At 48.6% G+C, this 10,426-nt stretch overlaps 1 long non-coding RNA gene across 1 annotated transcript; it reads left to right on the top strand.

The window, feature by feature from the left end:
• The first annotated feature begins 328 nt into the window (after window positions 1-328).
• Window positions 329-8,485, top strand: LOC310757479. Its single transcript, XR_014545250.1, has 3 exons — window positions 329-441; window positions 2,977-3,107; window positions 8,441-8,485. It is a non-coding gene; the product is annotated as an uncharacterized lncRNA (long non-coding RNA).
• The last annotated feature ends 1,941 nt before the right edge of the window (window positions 8,486-10,426 follow it).

Here is a 10,426-nt window from a genome sequence, read left to right as displayed (position 1 = left end):
TCTCTCTGAGGAAGGAGTCCTTCCTTCAAGTGAAATTAGTGGCAGGTGCCAGTCGAGAGTGCAGGCCCAGGCCTCTCTCTGAGGAGAAGCCCTTCCTTCAAGCAGGGGCACCAACTTGCCCCCTCACATGACATGTCCCACCCAGTGCACAAGCGTTCGCACACTAGGCCGGGCTGGGCTGCGCGGGCATCCTTTCCCCACCTCTGCGATGCCAGTGCTTGCACGCCGGGTGGGAAATGGAGAGCACGGAGATGGGCTTCATGTTCGGCCTCCTTCTCCCCGTGGCATGCACCTGGGTCATGGCAACAGGTACATGCCCAGCAAAGTATTTGGTGGGGGCAGCAGAGGACACGACAGCTGGTAGTACACATCAAAACAAGCTACGTGGAATTAGTTGCAAAGAGATTCTGCATAGCGTTGCAGGTCTGAAGTTTCGTCAAGGTGATCTCAAGATGCTATAAATGCTGGGAGCAGAGGCCATGAATTTTAAATACCCCTCCTTGCAGACGGCTTGCCTGCCAACTGCCAAGAGGGACTTGAAATTACAGCCTCGGGCCTGAAATAAGATGCTATCCTAGCGTGTTGCCATTCTCATGCTAATCTTTGTCATGAGGAGAGATAAAATATGCCATGTTCCAGTCTTGCTATTAAAATAAAAAGGAATTCAGTTTTTTTGTGTTCCATCTTCAGTTTTCATCCCCGCGTTTGCTATCAAATTGAATTATCACTAAAAAGTTGGCGGGGGCCTTATAGATCTTTGTTCTCACTGTCTGCTCTCACTCACTTTGGCGGCCAAGATTGCTAGAGCAGAAAATAGCATGCCATTAAGCCAGTCCACGGGTGGTATTAGAACTAAAGAGGTTTAATATGACGCAGAGTAGTGATGGGAAATCCGTGGTCCTCTGAATATTGCTGGAGTCCAGCTCCCATCAATGGACAAGGATGAGGGGAGTTTGTAGTCCAACAACCTATGGAGGGCCAGAGGCTCCCCATCTCTGAAATATAGCAAGAATGGGGAACCTGATGTTCGCTAGATGTTGCTACAACTCTCATTCTCCCTAACCACTGAGCATGCTGGGTGGGTCTGATCGGAACAGGTTGACCAGCAGTTGTCCTTATGTGGCCCTGAGAAGTAGCCCAGCTGTTCAAGAGTACTTCACATTATTTTCATTGTACCTATAACCATTGTGTCTGGTGAAAGGTCATTTTCCAAGGTGATGTTGAGCAATTGTTGGCATCTGTCTGTCTTGAGAGACAATGGAGTGAAGTCAACCCGATGGGTTTGCAGTAGCGAAGTGACCTCCCCAGGGCGCAAGTCTTAGGAGTGTGTATGGAGGTCCTGGGCTGCCCAGATGGCAAGACTCTTGCTCTCGCTGATGTGGTTCAAAGGAAAGAAGAGCAATACGTTTGGCCCCAGCTTGGCTTCAGGAGTGGATGGAAAGAGGCATACAAGGCACCATGCAACCATCTTAGGGACTCCACACCAAGTGTGCCCACAAGATGTTGCTGAATGACAGCTCCCATCAGCCCCAGCAAGCATGGCCAATGGGTGAGAGTTGTAGTTCTGCAACATCGGGAGCCCAGAAGATTCCCCTAGAGCCAGCACTGCTGTGAGAAGACAGCAGCTCAGAGAGCTTCATGGATGAGTCAGAATTTGAACCCTGGCCTCCCAGCTCCTAGTCTAACATGCTAACAGCTACGTTACTCCAGCTCCTGAAGTCTGGGGACAAACAATGTGGAAAGGCTACTTACCGTATTTTTCTGGGTATAAGACTAGCTTTTTTTAACCAAAAAATTAGGTTTAAAATTGGGGCTTGTCTTATACACGGGTAGTGCTGAGGGGTGTTTTCTTAATTTGGAGTCCCCAAAAATAGGGGCCATCATATGCATGGGGGCGTCTTATACCTAGAAAAATAGGGTACCTTTGTGCCTGGATTGTGAGACAGGGCTGAGGAACTTGTGGCCCCTCTAGATACTGTTGGACCCCAACTCCCATCAGCCCCAGCCAGCACAGCCATTGGTCGGGGATGATGGGAGATGTAGTCCAGAGGGCCACTGGTTCTCCACTCCTGCTGTAAGCTGCCCGGTTTTCCAGTGTTAAAAACAAGATGGTGGACCAGACAGACCTTTGCAGGGCTCTTCCCATGTGGAATGACCCCTGGGAATTAGTGCATATTGACAGGTCATCAAGTACTGAAATACCATTCACATGAAGTGGCATTAATTTAAATGGCAGTTAGATGGCATAAAAATCTGCCAAAAGTTGGGTGACAAATAGCAAATTCTGTCCATGTTTGGATATTTAGCACATACTTGAAATGTGCAGGGCATGGTTTTGAGGAGAATGAATGGGAGCAGAGATGTTTCCAGCAAGCTCTTTCCTTTTTGTGCCAGTACCTCTTCTTCAGCCGTTCTCCCAGCTCCAACCTGCAGGAGCGCAAAGCAAGAAGCTCACAGAAGAGCATCTTTCCAAGATCTGTCATCTCCCTTTCAAGAAACTCTCTGAGCTATGTCCATTCCTCCATCCACATTTGTGACAACTTTGGGAAATGTATGAGTCTCCTTCCTGCTAGTGGCATTATAAATGGTAATGAGGAAATCACGTTACTCTCAGAATATAGCTTGCTGCGCTCCCCGCCACTATAAATTTCAGGGGAAATGACCTTTAATAACAGTGAGATGAGGAAGTTGGTTGCATTAATAAAGTTAGTCTCTGAGCTAGTCACGTGGCAGGTGCGTGTGAGCATAAGCTTCTTGCTCCAGGTGGTCCAAAACTTTGTAGCGCCTCCGTACTAAAACCAGAATTGACTCCAATCTCTAGATGGATAACATCCACCTGTTAAGGCCCAAACTACCAAAAACAAAACAAAGAAAAAAACACCTTAGGATGTTGTGGGACACATCAGGTTGCTTGTTTGTTTACTGTGCATGGTTGTTTACAGAGTGCAAATGGGTAATCCTGTCTCCCCCCCATAGAGACTACAATCCAAAATTCAACACAGAGTGAAACAGAGGCAGTGGTTGTTGGTGCCCACTGGAGCCAATAGGACAGAAAGAAGATGCAGCCAGTGTCAAAGAAAGTACAGCCACTCCATCACTGGTTGCAGGTAAGAAGGCAGGCAGGTGACAGTTGGCTGAAGCTGGTGGAGCATTGCCCCATTCCCCCCAATGGACCAGCCTACTCTAAGGAAAGGGAGGTAAGTGGAGGCAGGGATAAGCAGGGGAAGTGATATTGCAGATGGGTGGGGTATGATGATGATGATGATGCAGTTGTTCCAGTTGTACAGCCTTAGCTTTTGCTACAGTGAGGCAAGGGAAACTGGGGGAGGGAGGCTGTGCCAAAGGCTTCACACAAGACATGGTGCCTGAGGTTGGATTTTGAAACACCAAAGGTGGTGGCATCACACCTGTGCTGTGGGAGATGAATGAATGCATGAAAAACTATCCATCAAGCCCACCCTTAGATTTTAAACCAGTAGCTATTAGGTGGTTTCATGTTACTGAGCATCCAGGAAATGCCGCTGAAAGTTTTTCCAGCAGTTAATAATCACACATCAGGCTATGTCCAGTACACCAACCACAAGATGCAGTTCAGATCCTGGCTTGCTGCTTGAGAATACAGCCCAATTTGTGTTTGGACCAATTTGGAAGCTACCTGATTCAGCTTGCATCCAAGTCCTGTCTGGGAAAACTGAAGCTTTGTGCGTTTGAACATGGTTTCCCCACCACCACGACGTGGATGGCGCTGTGGGTTAAACCACAGAGCCTAGGACTTGCCGATTGGAAGGTCGGGGGTTCAAATCCCTGCGACAGGGTGAGCTCCCGTTGCTCGGTCCCTGCTCCTGCCAACCTAGCAGTTCAAAAGCATGTCAAAAGTGCAAGTAGATAAATAGGTACCGCTCCAGCGGGAAGGTAAACGGCATTTGCGTGTGCTGCTCTGGTTCACCAGAAGCGGCTTAGTCATGCTGGCCACATGACCTGGAAGCTATACACCGGCTCCCTTGGCCAATAAAGCGAGATGAGCGCCACAACCCCAGAGTCGACCATGACTGGACCTAATGGTCAGGGGTCCCTTTACCTTTACCTTTACCTTTACCTTTACCCCACCACCACAAAATTGGGTTGAATGTGCTAGTATATTATCCCAACCTGAGTGGATAAAGCTGACCAAATTCCAGATAAATAGATCCAGGGATTTTTGTGCTAGGCACGTTTAGAGTTGTATTTCTTTATTTATAGGAGCCATATATAACTTTTAAAAATGGCTAAATGAGATGAAATTTGCAGGCATGATACCACCTTCTGAGGGGATGAATACTGCCAAATTTTAGTGGTTTTCCTTAAAGGGCTGCCTTTACTGTTTTAAGTTGGTTAAGCTAGGGCTAACTTTGGGTGCTACGCTGGTGATGATGTGCACATTAGCTAGATAGAGACATCAAAAGCATTTCAGAATTCCCAGGGTACCTCTGAACCTGGAGCCCACTAGCCACTTCCATGTGTGGTATCCCTCATTCACATCCGGGGTGGGGGGCGAGCCCTATACATAAATCCCTTAGCACATTCAGAACTTTCCCCTGTCACTGTAGATTTTATCTCTGCTCTGAACTTTAGATATATATTTCAACATGCCACTGCTTTACCAACTCTGTTATAGGAACTGTAAAAAAGAAATATAGATTGTAGGAAACCTCTCCCAGGTTTTTTATAAGTGCACGAGATAAAATGGATAACATGGGGTCTCAAGAGTAATCATTCGTTTTTATCAGGAAAAAAAGGAAAGAAAAAAGATAGAAAAGCTTAAGGCATCCAAAAATTCATGGAAATCCTTGTCAGAAACCACACAATGCAATTGTTAAAACGGTAGCATGAAGTTTGCTTGTATTACCATATCGACAGGCGCCTTCCATTTGACAACTCTTTCACTGCTGTGTCGCTTTTTACAAAGAACAGAGGGTTAAGTATCACAAGCATACAAGCATACAATATTGCCTTCTACAAAGTCAGGTCTGCCTTGCCCCACGGACTGTCAACGTGTGCCTTCCACAGGTTGTTGTACTACATCTCCCATCATCTCTGCTCTTGGGACATGGCAATGTGGGCTGGAGTCCAACAGCAGTGGCTCCCTAATTCCACCCTGGCCTGGACCACTTGAAAATCGTTGAGGGTCTTGGCAGAGCTTTCCAAACTGTGTCGTGACACATTAGTGTGTCAGCTGCAGTGTGTCGTGCAAATGATCTCCTCGCTCCTTCCAGGGCTGGAAAGGGGTTAGTTTAACCTCTGGTTTGCTATCAAAACTGAATCACTATCTCATGAAATGATGCATGTCTCAAAAGTACGTCACCAACATGAAAAGTTGGGAAAGCTCTGACTTAATAATTTCTCTGCCGGTTGTTTAGCAACTGTAATGTGTTGTGCTATTTTTAAAAAATTACATGGGGTGGTATTCAACTAGGTTTTACTCAGCGAAGACCCACTGAAATTAATGGACCTAACTGCATCATGCTCATTAATTTAAAGGGCCCTACTGTGAGTAAAACAGAAATGACTATCACCCCTACAGCTATGCCTTGAGCAACTGATTGTCATGCAGGCTGCACTTACAGCTTCTATTCACTGAAAAGTTTCAACCAGGGGTCAGCAAACGTTTTCAGCTGGGGGCTGGTCCACTGTCCCTCAGACCTTGTGTGGGGGCTAGACTATATGGGGGGGGTGAACGAATTCTTATGCCCCACAAATAACCCGAGATGCATTTTAAATAAAAGGACACATTCTACTCATGTAAAAACACGCTGATTCCTGGACTCTATGCGGGCCAGATTTAGAAGGCAATTGGGCCGGATCTGGCCCCAGGCCTTAGTTTGCCTACCCATGGTTTCAACAGTTGGCTTCTGCACATCAAGGAGCACTAGCAAAGTTCCCAGTCATGCCAGCCCACCCTGCTATCAGCTAACAAACCTAGGAAGACTGCAGTCCACCTCTGGCTGACCTCCAACAGACGATCTAGCATATCCTGGCTCCTAGGACTATTGCCAAGAAATCTGGATCAAGCAGACCTTGGTTTCAATGCAATAAAATATAATTAGATATATAAGAAGCAAAGGAGAATAAAAATAAATGAAATGAAATAAGTAAATAAGATAGAGCTGCTGTTTCAGACCTCCTGAACGAAGCTCACAACCATCAGTGATCAACAGAACATACTTTGGGAACTCCTGATTTAGAAGGCAACAAGTTGAGCACCCTTAACCTAGCCCACTGCTGCCCCCTCCAACTGGCAGCTGCTGGCAAAAGTCAACCCTGTCGTCTGCTACCTGAGCCTGTTAACACTAGGGTTTGCCCCTGGAAATTCCTGTATGCACAGCATGTTGTCTGTGCCCCCAACCCCTGCAAAATGAGGGTGTGGGGGAGAATGCAGCCAGGAATGGAGACGATGCAAAAGAGGAGAGAAATGGCAGTAGTCAACAGCCAATTGAAACTGATGCAACTGAGTAGGAAATGGGTGCAAGAGATAATTCCTCTGCAGGGGCTTGGGGGAGGACAAGAGCCTCATTGCACACCTGAGCATTGCCTCTTGCGATCTTACAGCTTGATCCTGTCCACTGCCAAGAAACCTTTGCCACAGTTGTTGGTTTGTGCCACTGCTCTCTCCCTAGTCACCATCATATTGTGCTGGTCCCAGGGGGAGGTTACCGTGGGGTGAGGTCCAGGACCTGAGTCGAGGGACGGCAGACAGTCCTCCATGGGCGAAGCGGGGTTCAAAGCGAGGAGCCGGGCAAGGACAGGAATACTGGAGGAACAGGACTGGATGCTGGCCGAAACAGCTCTTTAACGACGTTGCTCCCGCAACCTAGGACCGGGCTGACTGGCCTTTATCTTCTCTGAGGCCAGGGGCAGTCCCGGCCCCCAGGAGACCCGCCTCTCCTGGCCTTAAGGCAAGCACTCCTCCTGGGAGAAACCAGTTCCCTTCGCCTCTCTGCCCTTCGCCTCTGCAGTTCAGGAGAGGCTGAAGGGTTACTGGACCCAGGGGGAGACTCACCTGTAGGCACTGAGTCCTCAACCACCTCCGGAGCCAGAGTGGATTCACTTGGTGCCTGCTCCTGAGGATCTGGCACAGGTGCAGGCGCTTCAGAATCAAGACCCTGCCCCAGTTCAGCCAGCCCTGGAGGCGGGGACTCCTGTGCAGGCTGGGATTCCTCCGGTTCAGCCTCTGAATCGGATTCCCAGGCCATCACACATATAAAATGAGAGACCCATCCCATAATGTTCCTAGCAAGATTGTGTTACCTCCCCAGATTTATTTTTATTTTCTTTCATATGTGTCAGAGCTGCCCAAGGTCCCAGCTCACAAAGGACCAACGCTGCTTTGTTGTTAAGTACAAAAGTCTTTATTGAAGTTCAGTTTCACTTCCAGAGCCGCAGCGCGCAGCTCTACGTCTCAACTGTCAGACCGCTGATGATCCGTCTGAATCTCCTCCCCCTGTACACCAGTTTAAGACCCTCGCCTTGCTCCACCTTTTCCGCTGCTCTTTCCTCCTCTGGGTCCGCCTGCCCGCCGGGGTCTCGCCCTTTCTAGCCTCTTCTGACGCTGATTCCCCTGAGCCTTCTCCCTCCCTCCGGCGGGCTTTAGGAGCTGGTTCCCCATCTGGGTCTCCTGCTGTCCCCCGCGCCTGCACATTTGAACTTGGCGCGCGCGCCCAGCCAGCAGCTTTCCTCCTGACCGTTTCACTGCTGCTGTCACTGCTTCCCCCTTCGGGGGGGCTAGCTGCAACTGACCTCCCCTCCATTCCCCCACTCTCCGATGGAGGCGTGGTCAGCCCTGACTCACCTCCTCTCCCCGCTGGAGAAGACGCTGGCCCTGACACATGTGACTCTTCCCCCCCACTACGCTCTGGTGGGGAAACTGGTCCCGATCCTCCACTGCTGCTTTGGGGTTCCCCTCTGGCTCCTTGTTTCTGGTGCGTCCCCCCTGGGACCCCCCCTTGCTCTGACCATCGGCGCCCCCTTCTGGGAATCTTCTGATTCGCTGGAGAAGCTCATGGAATCTCTCGGGCCACTGTCATACTCCCCTACGCTTCCCTCGGATTCTTCCCCTTCGCTCTCCAATTCCTCTCTCCCCAGTGCTCCTGCTCCTGATTCCCTGACAATATGCTTATACACTGCCCCCCCCACACACTACAAATGCCCTTTACATTCCACTTTTGTGCTTTTCCCAAAGCACAGGCGAAGTAGCAGTACTGGAACCTGGAGCAGCAGCGCTGAATATATAAAATAGTACTAATAATATTATAGCCTGCTAAAGAGTTTGATTTGCATGGAGTGCATCTGTCACCGAACAGCACTTGGTATTTGCAAGCCCTTTCATTCTCTCAACCTCACAAGTTCCATAGGGAACAAACAGACACGAAGTGATTTCCCCTGCCTTTTCCTTTCTTATATGCAGGCTGGTGCGCATTCTGTGTTTTGCAGTGGGTCCAGAGAGATTGTTATCCACCAACGGCTTAGGGAGATGCACATCTGTCCCCTTCAACCGAGACTTGCCAGTGAAACCACGCTTTGCTCTCTCTGTGTGCAGATATATGGGAAGCCTCGAATTTCCATATGAATTGTATCAAGCATTTGAAAACATGCCAGCTTGGGTTTGGGGCGGAAATGTGAATAGATATTCACTCAGCACTATAAAGTCATCCGCAGAAGGTTCTGAGTGTAGCAATAAATCATGCCATTGAAACAAATAATTGACTAGTTAGGAATCGGTAACCATTTATCAAAGGATCAATTACCCATTTAAGAAGGCAGTTGTACACAGAACCTTAATAAGCCTCCTGCAAACCAGAAAAAGAACTAACTAAACTGGGTGGGTGTGAGGAATAAGAAGCAGAGAATTGACTTGCAGAAAAAGGGTGATTGTTGTTTATATTTTATACTGAGCCATCAGTATACCTGTCTTCTTAGAATTTTATATAGGCAGCATCCCTTTAAGCTTTTACAATCTACATTAGGCAATGTGGAAAGAGAGGGAGGAAAGGGAACAGATTTGGAAATGACCCTGTCAGAGGTTGTCTGCAGCAAACCCATTGCTACAATATCCCACAAAAGATCCCAATGAACTAAAGTCCATCACCTTCCGAGGGGTTCTGCTCCACTGTCAAACAACTCGGACCATCCAAAAGTTCTTCCTAATTAATGTTTAGTTGGGGGGGGGGACCCTTTTTTGAGGATATGCAAACTTTAGCAATGCAAAAAGTCTCCACTGGCACAAATGGGAGCATTTCTTCCAGTTCAAATATGTGATGCAGGTTCTCCAATCGAGATGAGAGACACAGGAGGAAGCAAAAATTCCCTTCCCATTAAGAAGCAGTGGAGATGGAATAATAATGAACTAGCATGCAGCAGAATCGTACAGTAGCTGCATTTTCCAAACTCGTCAAATGCAATCCCTAGATGTTAACAATGGGAGGAATTCAACGTTGCAAACTTCAGGTTGCTCCATTGCAAGCCAGATGGAATGACCCCTCCTCATCCCTCATGCACTGTTCTGGGGGTACTCCCAACCCCTCCCCATCTTTATCTGGGGCTGGAGTGCAGTGGGAGGAGAGGAGGGAAGCCTTGCTGTGCAAGTGGAAGTCCTTGCCCAGGGTTTCCACTGACAGGACTCATTAGTTGAATCCTACCCAATAGTTTAACCTGAACATGATAGCGGCCTGATTTGCCATCTCCAGAAAAGGCCTCAGCTGGCTCTCTGCCAAAGCTACCAAAAAGCACTCTGGGCCAGTGGCGTAGCGTGGGGGGTGCAGGGGGGGCCGGCCGCACCAGGCGCAACATCTGGGGGTTAGGGCAAATCCACGGGTTAGGGGGCGCAAATCCACGAGTTGGGGGCGCAAATCCACGGGTTAGGGGGCGCAAATTACTTGCCTTGCCCTGGGTGCTGACAACCCACGCTACGCCACTGCTCTGGGCCACAGTCAATGTCTGATCATCCAGAAATAATGCTGGGTCTAGAAGCATTCCCGAGCTGCAGATCTGATTATCAAGGGGAGGGCAATCCCCTCCCAGACAGCCTGCATGCCAAATCCTGTATCCACTTTGCTGCTGACAAAAGGATCTCTCTCTTATAAGGATTAGATCTCAGCTTGTTAGCTCATCATTGCCTGCAGACACAAGCTCAAGAGCTCTGCCACCTCCCCAGAACTTGATGGAAGGATAGAAGCGGGTGTCATCAGAATATTAATTGCAGCATGCTTTGATTCAGGGGGGAAGGAACCCTCTAGTAGTTTCATGTAGGCATTTGTAGATGTATTTGGAATCATTCACATAGACCAGTATGGCACAGTGCAGCACAGTGTTAGTCACAGGCTGAGGAGACCAAAGTTCACATCCCCGGTAGGTTCACGGAGCGAGCTTGGGCTTAACCTACCTAACTGGGTGG

The sequence above is a fragment of the Podarcis filfolensis genome (genome assembly GCF_964270895.1).
Source record: "Podarcis filfolensis genome assembly, chromosome: 2".
Lineage (NCBI taxonomy): Eukaryota > Metazoa > Chordata > Lepidosauria > Squamata > Lacertidae > Podarcis > Podarcis filfolensis.
Note: the sequence above shows the minus strand (reverse complement) of the source record. Positions and strands in the feature narration are given on the sequence as shown.